The 15,248-nt window shown below is 35.5% G+C and overlaps 1 protein-coding gene across 2 annotated transcripts in view; it reads right to left on the bottom strand.

The window, feature by feature from the left end:
* Positions 1–15,248, bottom strand: part of Gulp1 (GULP, engulfment adaptor PTB domain containing 1) — a 240,301-nt gene that overhangs the window by 156,509 nt on the left and 68,544 nt on the right. The window lies entirely within an intron of this gene.

The following is a 15,248-nucleotide window of genomic DNA, read 5'->3' as shown; positions in this document are numbered from 1 at the left end:
TATTCTATTTTTGATATGATTAAAATTGTTCATAGAAAGAGTAATTTGAATAATCTTGCAAAATATGATTGGCTTATAAGCTACTCTTTTGAACATATTTTTACTTTAAAGTAAAACATCCCAATTTCCAATTCAAATGACTTTCAAAAATTTAGTCTGACACCATGTATTCAATTTGATCCTTTTTTGTACATATTACACATTTTCATGCAATTTGCAGTTGTATAGGAAATTAAATGAAGGACATTATTTCCCTTATCAACACTTACATTTTTCCCAACAGTAAAAACTTAAGAAAAACATTATTATTATTATTATTATTGTAATATGACTAGATGCTTCAACCTGCAAATGTGACACTTGTATCTTCAGATGTTCAACATGCAATAAAGCCAAATAAATCAAATCGACATTGATAAATGAATCAGGACAAAAGGTATTTCCACATTTCAACATGACATATAAACCATCTTTATTGATGATCATAAGAGGCTTTCAAAGTCATTTGCCTTTTTTACATAGGGCCAAATTTAATAATAGTTCAATTTAATTTGAAAAGAATGTTAGAATAAAGCTTCCTTATCTCCTTATTTACCTTCAACAGATTCTAAACTTTAAAATATACAAAAACAGAACTTTGACTCTGATTTTCTTTTTCCTTTTCTTTTCTCTTCTTTCTCTCTTTTATTCTGTGACATTCACTTGTGAGTGGAAACATGGGCACAGTTAAAAGATAAGATGAATACCTTTTGCTAAAACTAAAAATAACAAAAAAGTAACTCATGTCTACTTGCTTGCTTAATGGGAGGGCTGACTGCTTGGTCTCTTGACTTGGCATTGACTATATGTTTCTTGCTTTGAAATGCATCTAGCTCAGGGAAATAAAGAGAAAGAAGTATCTGAATGCCTGGATCCAGCAATGCCTGAAGTACTATTCTAGAACTTTTGCTTATGATTTCCAAATATTTTGTGATTTAACTGGCTTTTAATTAGTTTTCTAAACTAATGGTGTTTTGTGTTTTGAAGATATCTGTGGTTTAAAGGGATATAGATTTACAAATGAAAATTTAAGTTTTTGATGAAGAAAGAACTCACATAATTCAAAACTTTTATACTTGCTTACGACATGAGCGCTCCTCACCACATGAAGGTTAGAATATGAGTTAATTATATCATCACTTCTGCTGAAGATTAAAAAGGGTTTTTTAAGTTGTAAATTTTTTAAACTGTAAATTAACAGATTTAGGAGACACATGAATGATTTTCCAAATTAGATATGCAGTATATGATATGGAGTATCTTGTAATTTAAAAAACTAACCCAAAATAAATAAAATTTCTTCATTAATGATGAATTAATATTATACTTTATAATATAAGTAAATAAAATGCTTATTGATTGCTGGAAAATGTGTTCCTGTCTTTTTCTACTTTAAATGATACTTTGGTTCCTTGTTAGTCTGTACAGGCATAATAGTAAATAAACCAACTTCTACTAACTGATCACAACTTTGTAAACAATTTATGTGCTGTAGCACCTGAACTTTTTAACATCTTTTCAACATGGTATCTGAATGGCTTATTTAAAGATGAACACCTGAACTGTCATTACATATACAACTAGAATTGTAAGCCCAACTTTTTTTTTTAATTGTGAAAATACCGTACAGAGGGGTTACAATTACATGGCATGGTAATGAATGCATTTCTTATCAAGCATTGTTGCCTCCTCCTTTATTTCCCCTTCCCATCCCTTCCCATCCCCCTCCCACCCCCTGCTCCACGCCAAGGTTGTAAAATTCATTTTCAACATAACATCTTATACATCAAATTGTTGCAATAGATCTACCTGTATCCTAATTTAAACAATGTTAAATTTTGTTTTTTCCCTTCCTCTCCACAAATTATACCAACATCAAATACAGTTGCCCCAACATCAAATACAGTTGCCCCATTTGTTAGGAAATGGAAAGACTTGGAAAAAATTCTATTAAGTGAAGTAAGCCAGGCCCAAAGAAACATAGGTCCCATGGTTTCCCTTATTTGCAATAACTAGTATATGTCTGAGACAAGCAGAAATGGTCAGATAAGTTGATGTTAAGCAAAATGAATCCCAAGGTAAGGATTCAAATGGTTTTTTTTCTTTCTTGCTATTGTTTCTAACATATTTATAATGTATTTCTTTGTTGCTTTGTATGTCCCTCCCCCACGGTACAGCCCAACTTTTTATGTGACACTTATGAATATGTCAGAAAACTAGGTCTACAATTTTACAATTTCATTTGAAGATTGGATGGTAGACAATATCCTGGAAACAAAAATACCATCGGATATAGAGAAGTTCTCTGGAATATATATAAACTATTAAATCAATGAAGTTTAACTTTAAAAAGTTGTTTTTCATCATTGAGACCATTCTCTTAAGGAAGTTCAAATATATCTTCTGTCTATCTAAACATTCGTTGCTCCTGAAAGGTACCTGATTCTCTCTAGAATTTTCATCTCCATTTTTCTCTCTAGTAGCAAACAATCAAACTCATAAAGACTGCCCAAACTCTTCTCTGAAGAAACAAGCTACTTATTATAAATATAAATTTCAATCACTCCCTCTCCCAGCCCCATAAAATATATAGTCTTTGCTATTAAGTGAATACATGAAATGCATGCTTATAAAGAACAAGTTACATTTACCCAACTACAAACATTTTTCTCTTCTTTCAAATGTTCCTCATCAAAGGGAGACATCTTTTCTGTCTCAGCAAAACTTTTAAAATATCTCTAACTTTTTCAATTACTCTGTGATTCACAAAGATCACTATCTGTGAACAAGAAGATTGCAATCCTTTTATTTAAGCTTAAGCTCCTAAGGTCCACATACACAGACTAGGCACAGAACACTTCTTTTTTATTAACAGAAATATTAAGATAAAATAAAAGTGTCAATATAATAAGATTATTAACTTTCACTATAGTACATAAAAAGGAAGTGAAAATAACCTATAGAGCACTTGGTAATTTTGTATTTGTAATCCCTATTCTTCCTCATTCCTGGGTGCATTTTTCAAAGGAGTTCGTGTATGAAAGCACTTCCAGTGATGTACATACTATACAAATGTGAAATAACTTACTAGAACAAAAGGTACATGCGGGAAAAGTTATAACTTGTGTTAAAGAGTTCACACTTAAATATAAACTTTGTGAACACTAAGTCATATAAAATCAAAGATCATATAATACAAAAGATGTCTAATTTCTAAGTTCTGCTCAGTTAAAAGAAGTAAATTATCTAAGAAGAGTCTTCCTAATTCTCATACACCATCAGCCACAGGAAACCACTTTCCTGTGCAACTCCTCACTAGTAAAATTGAGCAAACCTGTCTTTGTTGCTTGGCTGTGCATGAAAACACTTAAAATCAAATCAGCACAATACTTTCTTTTGGAAAATGAAAACTTCATTTAATGCAACTGATGAGGACAATACAGCTAGGAGCACATCTTTCTTTATATTTTGCTGTAACCATTTATAGGGAAAAAATTTGAAAGGGAAATGAAATAACAAAAATCTTTGACTCAGAAGCACAAGGATCAATGACTTACCTACTATTTCTTCGATGGATCTACCTTTTCCTACATAATATATACATTTTATAAATGATACATCAGTAACTTATAATGATCAACTAGGAAATTTTGAAAATTATTCTTTCCTCATCCTTCCCAGATCTGTGTGTGTGTGTGTGTGCGCGCGCGCGCACGCACGCACAAGCGCACATTGGTACTAGATTCAAACTGAAGAACTTAGCTTTCTTGCTCAAAGCCGCTACTCTGCCACTTGAGCTATGCTTCATTACTGACTTTTTGCTGGTTAATTGGAGGTAAGAGTCTCTTAGTCTTATCTATTGGGACAGGATTTGAACCATGGCTCTCAGATCTAAGCCTCTGAGTAGTTAGGATTATAGATGTGAGCCACCATAGCTCCCTTCTCCATTTTACTTATTCAATGAACAGTTAACCCATCCAGTGTCCGACATATATTGTGGACTAGGAGTATACATGAGGAATTTTAGCTTTTATTCAAGTGGAGGAGGCAAACCTGAATTATTGTAAATGTTACAATAAATAACACTATATTAAGATGTTGGATCTCACTGAATTTTTAATCTCTAAGTACTAGTCTGTACAAGTTAAGTCAACTTCTGAAAATGAATTTGTAAGGATATTTTCATTTTTCAAAATGCTAGTCCCCTCTATAGGTTTGGACTCTCCTTCTTTATCAAAAAGAAAATCAACACTAAGAATAGAGCTAATATCAAAACTAAGATCACAACATTTCTTCATTCTTATAGTTGGAAGATAACACCCTTAGTTTTCATGCTAAATTCTTCTGAGCTGTTTATTATTTGACTTGACTTTTTGGTGAACTTTAAGGTTTTATTAATAATACTGGAATAGGAAAAATCTTACCCATTGTAAATCAAGGACCTATATAAGAAAGTTAATCTAAGATAAAAAGTTTTCCATGTCAAATGAAATGGTGATGAAACTTACTTTTTCTATTAACACCTACAAGAACATCTGCTACAGAAGAAAACAGATGCTTGTACAAGTGAACGAAAATTGCTGCCTGATCAAGGAAAGTGTAAGAATTCAATCTAGTTTCATCTTTTCAGCTATACTGTAAGCTTAACAATCACAAACTTACAGTGTATCTGAAACAGCTTTAAAAATATTGCTTCAGATTCTTTATGCCTAGTATAAAAGAACCTAGTACATAGTAAATTTGCAAGAACATTAGGAAAAGATGTTGGATAAGAAAGTTTTTTTTTTTAAAAAAAAAAAAAAGGAGTATCTTAGTAGGTCTAAAGATCTACCTTGTCAAAAAAAAAAATCAAACAACTCTCCATAAACAGAGTAATATGTACCACTGAAAGAAAACCTCTTCTTACATTTAAAACACACACACACACACACACACACACACACACACACATACACCCCTGACTGTACTTTTAGTGAGTAACACCTGCAGAATTTCTAAGCTCCAGCTCTGAAACTTTGCAGAGAAGCAATTTATTCAGGATAGAGAAAACACTCTTAGATGCAGTCCATACTACTTTTAAAAACTGAAATAGTCTTACACACTATTAAAGTCAGTCAAACATTTAATGTTAAAGTAAATTTAACATCCTGTAGAAGTCAGTTAGATATTTTTTATGTCCCAGCTAAGGGTTGAAATAAACCATAAAGAAAGGAATAAAATTTCAATTGGAAGAGAATTAAATAAAAAGAGCTAGTAAGTAAAATATTCAATGCAAAGAAAACTTTATAACATAAATGATAAAGTAGTTACTTCACATTCACTGATTGTTTCATTCAAAGTAAAAATACTTGAAAGGTCAACTGTGAATATTCCCAGGGCTAGGTACTACAGATTATCCACCCTGTAATCCACATGCTAATGTAGCTTGCCACCACTCTGTGTGCTCTGAAAATGCCTACTATTCCTGCAGATCTCATCCACAAGTCCATCCCTTTTCTTTTTGCTAGAACATCCTACCCTGAGCCACAGAAACCAAGCCCTCCCCCTCTGACAAGACCAGAGCCCCAGAGCTAAAACTAGATTATCTAAATTTCAAGCAGGGCCTTCCACCTTCTCCACCGCAGAAACCAAAGCTCCACCTAAACAAAGGAAAGTGAAGTGCTGAACCAAGCACACTCTGCAGATTCTGATTTACTCTATTTGTAGCTGAAGCAGAAAACAGTGTCACACTGAGAGAGACAGAGAAAAAAAGAAAGTGAGTGGAGGAGGAAAGAGGAGGAAGAGTAGGGGGAGAGAAGAAAGGAGATAAAGGAACTACTGTAAACATCCTGGAGTTTGAAGAAGGGAAAGAAACATGCGCTAAATAAATAATAAATAATGAGTGCCGGGGTTACTGTGCCAGGAGAATTAAGACAAAGGTGAGCTTCATTCTAGTGATGGAGAATCACCTCTGTCACTAGGGGTCAGAAAGGGAATCTGCTCAGGAGAGCTATACAAGCTACTTCTCATTTCTGAATCAGCCCATCTTGCCTTGTTCCCATAGAGACTAGACAGCTGGAACCCCTGTGTTCTTCAGCCCTGAATTGCTGAATTACTGTGGTAGCCTGAGTGTGACTTTTTCCTTCCATGTAAAGGGAACCTAACATCATCTCTTCTAAGAAGTATCTTTATATCTACCTACACAAGTAATGTGAAAACAGCAGCAAAACTTCATCACATCCAACAATGTAAACGTATTTTCTATTTATTCTATTCAATTAATATACCATCAAAGAATTATACTACTCCAATGAAAGGCCACATTAATTTACTCATTTCACGTCACAAACATTATTATTGCCACAAAAGGAAATATGCTCTTCATTTAAAGACATCTTTTTTTTCTAGCTAATTTAGAAGCAAAAACAACAAATGAACAAACTTATGTCATGACTTTTCTCCTTCATAAGGAAAATACAGCACACATAATTTTATTATGACTTCTTTATTGTTATTGTGCTTAAGACATTTGGCATTTTTATTTTTATCAAGAGGATATAATAAATATATTCTTACACTGTATCACTGTAGTAGGAAAATAAATGTGTTCTCAAGTTTATGGATCCCTCAACACCAGGAATAATTGCACCTTTTTCCTAGATTATTCTTGGTTATACATTAGATTTCACTTTCCCTTATCATAAAATGTTGGGTACCAAATTTTACTATACATTAAAATGTGGAGTTAAATATATACGTAGGTGATAGAATGAATGCGTAATATAGTAAGACACCAGGGGAAAAAACAAATAAACAAAAACATTACAAATCAAATCTTGCATGTGCATTGGGAGGAGAATAATAGAAAGGGAACATTGAAAGGGAAAAGAGAAAGAGATAGGACGTAGAGAGAATGTAAAGGAATTTTAAAAGAAGAAGAAAAAGAAGCATACTCAGAAAGAGGAAAAGGCAGACTAGTCCTTATAAATGAATCCACACTTCATAACCACATCCTTTCTTCCCAAACTTCATAATTAGAAACACCCACCACTCTACAGCCAAAGTAATTTAGCAAGAAGAGCTTTTCCATTCTTTTCCAATGATGTTGGCCCCTATTCTTACCTGAGGACAGTGCTGATTTAGAAGTCCTGAGTGGCATTCTTTCCCCTCCCTTTAAAAGGGGCACATATAATTATATATCCTTTTTGGGGCTTCAGTATATAACTGTTACTATCTTGGTAGTTATTTGTGAATTCCTACAATTATGGCATATTTTCCTCATCATTTCCCTCCATAAAGTAAAACTTGACAAATCCAAACTCACAGGCATGAGCAAAGCCAGGCTATAAAAAGAACACCTGTTATATCCCTGGGTGTCCACATAATAAACAGCACCTGATTCTTCACTGTCCCATACTCACAAGATGAAGCTCCCTGATCCTTTCTCCTGGACACCCAGAGTTAATCTATTTCCTCCACAACGTGCCTGGAGGTAGTTTAAGGACTTTGGACAGGATTCATCTATCCACCCATTGTAACTCAACTAACTATGTGCCCTGCAGCCAAGAAAACTCCTTCAGCACCTGTCCTGCTCCTCTATCCATCCCAGCCAGTCCACTCAGAAACAGGCAAATGTTTAGATGAGAAAAATGGGAAACTAGAAAACCATTACTATAATTAGCATGAATTCATTTAATCAATATTTGTGTGTCAGGGATATATCCATAGTGTAGTTTAAACAACAACAAACAAAAGAGATCCATAGCCTTAAAGGAATTTGCTTCCTATTTATGTGAATGCAAAAGCTAAAATCTAACCACAAAGATAAAATCATTGTTCATCCGTTACCACAACAAATAAAAGTATGTAGGGAAAATATCTGGAATGTTATGTTAAATTAAGAGTACATTCTCCAGTGAAAAGAATCCAGAACTGTGGCTAAGCAATAGCTTAGTGGATTAAACTGAAAAAGAAACAAACAACAACAAAAGAAAATATTAACACCCAAGTAATTGCAAACAGAGGGAGGGAGGGAGGGAAAGGAGGAGAGAGAGAGATACAAGTAGATAAAAGTTAGGTTGACATAGTTCAAGAAGAAATGTACAGGGCTGAGAAGGTGGCTCCATGGTAGAGCGCTTCCCTTACATGCAAGAGGCCCTGGGTTCAATTCCTCAGCACCACATTAACAGAAAAAGCAGGATGTGGTGCTGTGGCTCAAGTGATAGAGCACTAGCTTTGAGCAGAAGAGCTGAGGGACAGTGCCCAGGCCCAGAGTTCAGGCCCCACAACCGACAAAAAAAAAAAAAGAAGAAGAAGAAGAAATGTACTCCTTTACCTGATTTATATAACTGTAACCCCTCTGTATAGCACTTTTACAATAACAATAAAATAGATTTTAAAAAAGAGTAGCAGGGTAATACAAAAAAGAACACACCAGATTCATACTCAGGCAGCTGATACAGAAATACCTACAGCTAACAAAGAAATTTGTAAAAATAAATTTGTTTATTGTCTTAAAATTACAGATATCATTATGAGCTTTATAAATTGCAGCATGTCGAGGGGTACCATTTCTGCTTTTTTGGTATTCTTAGTTCAGTGATCTGATGTGTGAACTGCTTTTGGATTTTCCTGGTTTTAAAATTCCAGTCATCATTAAGCATAAAATTCCCATTCAGAGCCTCCTTCCTTCCTTTCCAGGCTCTTCCTGCCTTTTCTTCCTCTGTATCCTTTCTCGGTTTGTTGCTAAAAGTGTCATAAAAAGTTGTCTTAACTTAATGGATGTCTCTGAGTTGCAAATTCAAGGCAGTTATCATTTCTGACCCTATTGGACTTTGCTGATGCCAGGGCCAAAGCATGGTGAAGCCCACAGGAAATTCTAGGATCCTTAACACATCTTTCTTTATTAATGTCCCTTCTTCTCTTAACTCACTTTTCATAATGTCCACTAACCCTGGACAATTCTGTAGTCAATCTTGCCCAGCAAACATACAATCAGACTTAAACCAATAAACATTCAACAGTTATCAGGTTCCTTTTAGTCAGCAAAAGTCACTTCCAGGAATTTTAAAGACTCTTCATAAGGTAAGTTATTAAAATTAAGAGAGACACAAACAAAATTCTGCCACATGAACAAATATTTATTACCAAACAGGCAAAAAAAGAAAGAAAGAAAGAAAGCTAGCTATGTATGCTGCTCTAGTAAACTCCATGAAGCCCCATCATGAGAGGTCATCTTCAAAATCAATAAAAGAGCATTTGCTCAAGATGATTAATTAGGTTTCTCAAAAATAAATGAATATATATGCTGTTCAAAATAAAGAATTTACTCTCTACTAAATTCACTCCATGGGCATCTCTCCATCAATAAGTCACTTAGTAGCCTGTGACTTGATAAGAATACCAAGCCCACATGCAGAAAGGCAACAGAAATTTTCTTTGCAGGGGAGGGGAGTTTGAAAGCACTAATTTACAGAAGGGCTAACCATTGCTAGAGCATTGTAAGTGGAATGATCAGGTAGAAATAGACAACTGTTCATTTACTTATTTGTTTGATGATAATCAATAATTGTCTTGAGTATCCTAGAGGGAAGATGAAAAGCTCTAAACAAGATACATGATAAAGCAGCAGCAGCAAACATTAATGCTCATTGTATGTCTGTGTATACATATATGTATATATGATTCAATACAGCTTTTTGCAAGCTTCAATACTAGACTTTATATATGTATATAATTTATCTTTTGCAAGCTTTAATTTTAGATTTGATAGAGTTAATAGACTGCAGTCCATAAAATACAATGTACCATGGATACATGGTTGCATGATTTGCAGAACTGGCCATTTACCAAAGCTGCCCCAAATTATTCATGCCCAAATAACTGCTTATCTTCACACTTGCCAAAGCTGGTCCTCTTCAAATCTCTCCTCAAGTTATACCACATTTCTTCCTTTTCAATCAACTCTGCATCTTGTCACCACAACTAGTGTAATTTTTCTTTCAGAAAAGTCCCACAATGAATTAACACCTCCTTAGATAGTTTAAGAAACTAGTAAGTATGTGCCTTTAGTACTGGACAAGTTCTGCTTTCTATAGTTTTCCCTAGTCCTTACTTTGATCTGCAATGGTAACTCACAAAAACTTTGACTCTGTCATCCAACCATTAACTACTTTTCCTTGGAAGGTGATTAGCTACGCCTTCTTGAAAGATTAAGGGTATATATGCTCCTTTATGATTTGTACCCTGAAAACACTTTAGATTCAGTTCTAGTCAACCATTTCTTGAGGTATATCTATTGCTTCTAATACTTTCCACCCACTGGAATCAATTTCCTCAATATGAATTCATATGTATACCAATTCATAGATTTAAAAAAAAAAATGTCCTTCCGGGCGCCGGTGGCTCATGCCTGTAATCCTAGCTATTCAGGAGGCTGAGATCTGAGGATCGAGGTTCAAAGCCAGCCCAGGCAGGCAAGTCTGTGAGATTCTTATCTCCAATAAACCACTAGAAAATCAGAAGTGGTGCTGTGGCTCAAGCGGTAGAGCGCTTGCCTTGAGCTGAAGAGTGCAGGGACTGCTCACAAGCCCAGAGTTCAAGACCCAAGACTGACAAAAAAAAAAAAAAAATGTCCCATGCAGGGATATAATTATTCAAAGGTGGACAAATAACCCTGAAAGGTACTAATGATATTTAATGATAAAATTTGTTTGTTACAAATAAAACTGACCCCCAAAATAACATTTCCTAAAAGAAAAAGCAAACAATAATGTTAATAGGAAAGATACTGACAAATGAAAGACAGGTTTTCAACAAGCTATCGAGAGAAATTAAGAGCAGAAAGATCTTTCAAATCATTTAGCGCTTGCCTTTACAATCCAAGATGATCTCTTGTCTTTGCACTAATTAGACATTAAGTCTCTGTTTCCTTTTTTATATTCTCATTACTTGTTGGAAATAAGAAGTGCTAGTTCTCCAAAAGCTTCAAGCATTATACATTTGGCGAAAAATAAAATCCATATGTATACCAATACAACCAAAGAATAGTCTCCCCTCTTAGTCAGTATTATCTCCTCTTTTGGCCAGTATTACCAGTCTTCTAAATTGGATACAAAGAATGAATGAGGCCTGGTGCCAATAATCCTAGCTGAGCCTGAGACCTAAGATCGAGGTTCCAAGCCAGCCTGGGCAGACAAGCCCCCATGAGATTCTTATCTCCAATTAACTACTCAAAACTGGAAATGGTGCTGTGGCTCAAGTGGTGGAGCCTTGAGCACAAAGAGGCTCAGCAACAGCCCTGAGTTCAAGGCCCAAAACTGACCTCTTCCCTTCAAAAAAAAAAAGGGAATGAGGAAAAAAGATTCATGTCACTTCACAATAAAAGCTTGTGAAAGAAATATCACTGTCTAATAACAGCATTAGAGAATACCATAGTTATCCTTTTTGTAACAAGACATGGAGTTAAATTTAACAAGTCCGAAAGTACAGCAACAAACTACTAACAGGTTTAAGTCCTGTTGACATTGATAAAGGAATAAAGCTCACATCTACTCAATCAGAAAAAAAATCCTAAGTCTCTCCGTTTTGTTCTCAAACATATGCATGTGAGACATCATTAATATTACCACCCGCAGAAATAGAAGTTCTTTATGTAGAACTCAAAACAAACTCTGTAAAATACCCACTCCTGAAACAAGCAGATGTATTATGTGTTGGGACTCAGTGAGTCTACGTGACTCCACCCTGGTTAAACATCCATCTTGTTGTTTACAAGTTTAGGAAAAATGTGGATTGCAAGTGTCTGATAACAGAGCCTAGAGGCCAGATGGATAAGAGCACATATGTAACACCCCCCCACACCAAGGAATGCAAACCCCACCTTCCTCCTCGCCACCCCACCCAAAACCCAAGCGCCAACACTGACCAAAGTGGTAGGCTAGTTTAAACAACTGCTTAGGGATAAGTTGTAACCTCATTGATCACCTGCCTGTGGCCCGACATAACTGTACAATTTTGTGCAAGTGTTGCAATGTTATTGGCCATCTCCCTTCGTGTGGCCAGCCTAAATTGCATGGCCATTTCCCTATAAAAGTTAGCTAGCCTGGCAAGTAAAAGTCCGTGAGACTCTTATCTCCAATAAACTACTAGAAAACCAGAAGTGGCACTGTGGCTCAAGGGGTAGAGTACTCGGCTTGAGCTGAAGAGCTGAAGGATTAGCACCCAAGCCCAGAGTTCAAGCCCTAGAACCGACAAAAAAAAAAGTTAGCCAGTGCAGCTGGGCAGGGTTCACTCTCTGCCAAGGCGGCCCTGACAGGTCAGTCTGTTTCTAGATGCTTGGCGTGAAATATAGCTTTGTCTGACTTTCGCTCTGTTTCAGTCCCGTTCCTTTAATCAGGGGCCCCCAATATCCGGGGCCTACCCCAATATTAAGCACAGAGATAAAATGATTTCACATGGACAAAAATGTCTGGAAAACACTTGGGTAAAAAATATTAAACAGCTTTTAAAGTACTTAAATATGTATTTATGTGTTGAAACCTCAAAACATACCATTTATATGATTTATTTCACAAAGACAATTTTCCTTAGAGTATCTCCAAAGTTTTATTCATAAGGCTATCAGAAAAACTGAGTGGAGAAATGGTTTCAGCATTAACAATTTTATTTTCAAAGAATGAGTTAATTATGACAACTAAATTCTTGATTGAAACACAGAAGGACCTAGCAGGCAGTGGTCATGAGCATGCTAATTCAGATTCCTAATGATGCCATGAAATAATTTTTATTTTTAAAAATTAAACATAAATAAGTCAGCATTTTTAGTCAGCACTTAGAAAGCATGTTCTGTCATGAAGAAGGAAATATAATTAAGTTGGAAAGGCAGGCAATCATAACAGGAGCTAGGTTTTGTATATACCACATTTGGGTTAAGCAAAAGTTTTGCTGAGCATAAATGACTTGAAGATTGTACTAAAGAAAATTTGTCTCCTTCCATCATAACAGGACAATTATCACTATTTACATAAAGGGCAGGGAGGGCACTTAGCTGCTTTCTAAATCAAGTTTTCAAAAGCTGAATAAATGGGTGTCAATTTTCACTAATACAACTTCCTTTACATGCAATTAATCTGTAAAAACAATTATCTTGGTGTTTTAGGTGCAAACGTCTGAAAAATCATAACTAACACCAAATGTTTTATATCTGAGAATACCTTTTTTTCCTGTGATCACATCAAAGTCACAGTGATTTTTTGTTGTTGTTGTTCTTTGCACATTTAATGAAGTACAGGTTCTACAGGAATTGGCTTACATTCCTAATCCCTGCTCAGCTCACCACAGAAGTCTACCTGCTGTGTCTCAAGCCAAGGTTCTCCTGTTTCCTGTCCTTAGAGGTGTTCTTTACTTACACAGTCACTGACCTCAGGTCCCATCCCACACCCAAAGTTTCTAATTTACATAGTTTAAGTAGCCATCAATGTTTCTTTAAAATCATCAGTAAAACTGGGAGAGCGCAAAGGAAAAGGTGATAGTGTCCGAAAAGAAATGTACTAATTATCTAATTTATAAAATGGTAACCCTCCTGTATACTATCTTTATAATAATAATGTTTAAAAACGTATTGAAAATGTAAAATAAAATGATCGGTAAAAGGATACCTAGCAAAGAGAATCTGAATAGAAATGATCAGCATAGCTGGGCACCAGTGGCTCATGCCTATAATCCTAGCTACTCAGGAGGCTGATCTGAGGATCGCGGTTCAAACCCAGCCTGGGCAGGAAAGTCCGTGAGACTCTTATCTCCAATAAACCACCAGAAATCTGGAAGTGGTGCTGTGGCTCAAGTGGTAGAGCTGAAGAGCTGAGGGACAGCGCCCAGGCCTCCCTCCCTCAAAAATAAAAAATAATGATCAGCATAAATAAAGACACCCACATGATACCAAAGACATTTACACAGGAAAACAAGTAGCATTTAGCATTTACCTTGTAAGATTCAGCATTTAACACTTCATGGTTAATATATCTATTACTGTCATCTGCTCAATGTTGTACAGTGTGGTGACATTTTAAGCAAAAGCTTTAAATTGCTCATTTATTAGGGAAATAATTAAGTTTTCAGGCATATAAAGCTATAAAAAGGACCCTAAGTCCACAATTGCTTTGAATGATTATAGCCTTCAATTGTTTGGCAACTAAAACAGTTATAGTATATTAAAATCAAGACTGCTATTAGGGCCATTTATTTTTCAATTTTTTTTTTTTTTGGTCCGGTCGTAGGGCCTGAACTCTGGGCCTGGGTGCTGTCCCTCAGCTCTACAGCTCAAGGCTAGCACTCTACTACTTGAGCCACAGCACCACTTCTGGCTTTTTTCTTTTTGCTTATGTGGTGCGGAGGAATTGAACCCAGGGCCTCATGCATGCAAGGCAAGTGCTCTACCACTGAGCCACCTTCCCAGCCCCTATTTTTCAATTTTTAACATTAGGTAATAAAATTAAATCTAAACTTCCACAACAAAATTGCTAGAAAATAGTTTTTGTTTTACTATTCTGCACTGAAATAAGTGTGCTGGGCCTTACTGTGTTTCCAAAAACTGAAGTCAAATAGTTTCCTCTTACAATCCTTTCTCAGTATCTTACCACCAAGAACACTGTCAAGAATATAGGAATCAAACATTGTGTACATCTTGACTCACCTCAAATACACAAGCCCCATCACTGACTTAGTCAACATTACTAATTCCATCCAACTTTTCTTTAGGAAAGGTTTCACAGGTGGTCATAGCCCTCCTACTGCCAAAATGCTTGCCACTATTGAGGCATCCACAATTCCATGCCAAAAAAAGATGCAATAAAAAAACTTTCAATGCTTTGAGTAGTTTTTAGCTAGTACAGAGCATTGTAATTACTTGAAAAATCAGTGTCAGATAAAAATGTAAAACTGTCTGTGGTGCTTAATTGGTAGTCTTTAAGAGCAATGGTAACTAAATACAGATATTTGGGGTTGAGACTGAAAGTCTTTCTTCCTAAAAGTTAATAGTCCTTTAAAATAAAGTGAAGCAAATTTTGTCCAGGATGCATTCTCTTTAGTCAACAGTGATGCTATTTATAAGATCAGAACCAGAAACTAAGATGGATGTAAATGGTATCATCAAAGTAAATCAGTGAGAGACTAACTGCAGGATGTCAATCAAAGAGAATCAGAGATCAAGAGAGAACAGAGCATGTTTCCAA

Source organism: Dipodomys ordii, unplaced genomic scaffold (assembly GCF_000151885.1).
Source record: "Dipodomys ordii isolate 6190 unplaced genomic scaffold, Dord_2.0 Scaffold5, whole genome shotgun sequence".
Taxonomy (NCBI): Eukaryota; Metazoa; Chordata; class Mammalia; order Rodentia; family Heteromyidae; genus Dipodomys; species Dipodomys ordii.
The sequence above is the reverse complement of the archived record's forward strand: the minus strand, read 5'-3'. Positions and strand labels throughout refer to the sequence as shown.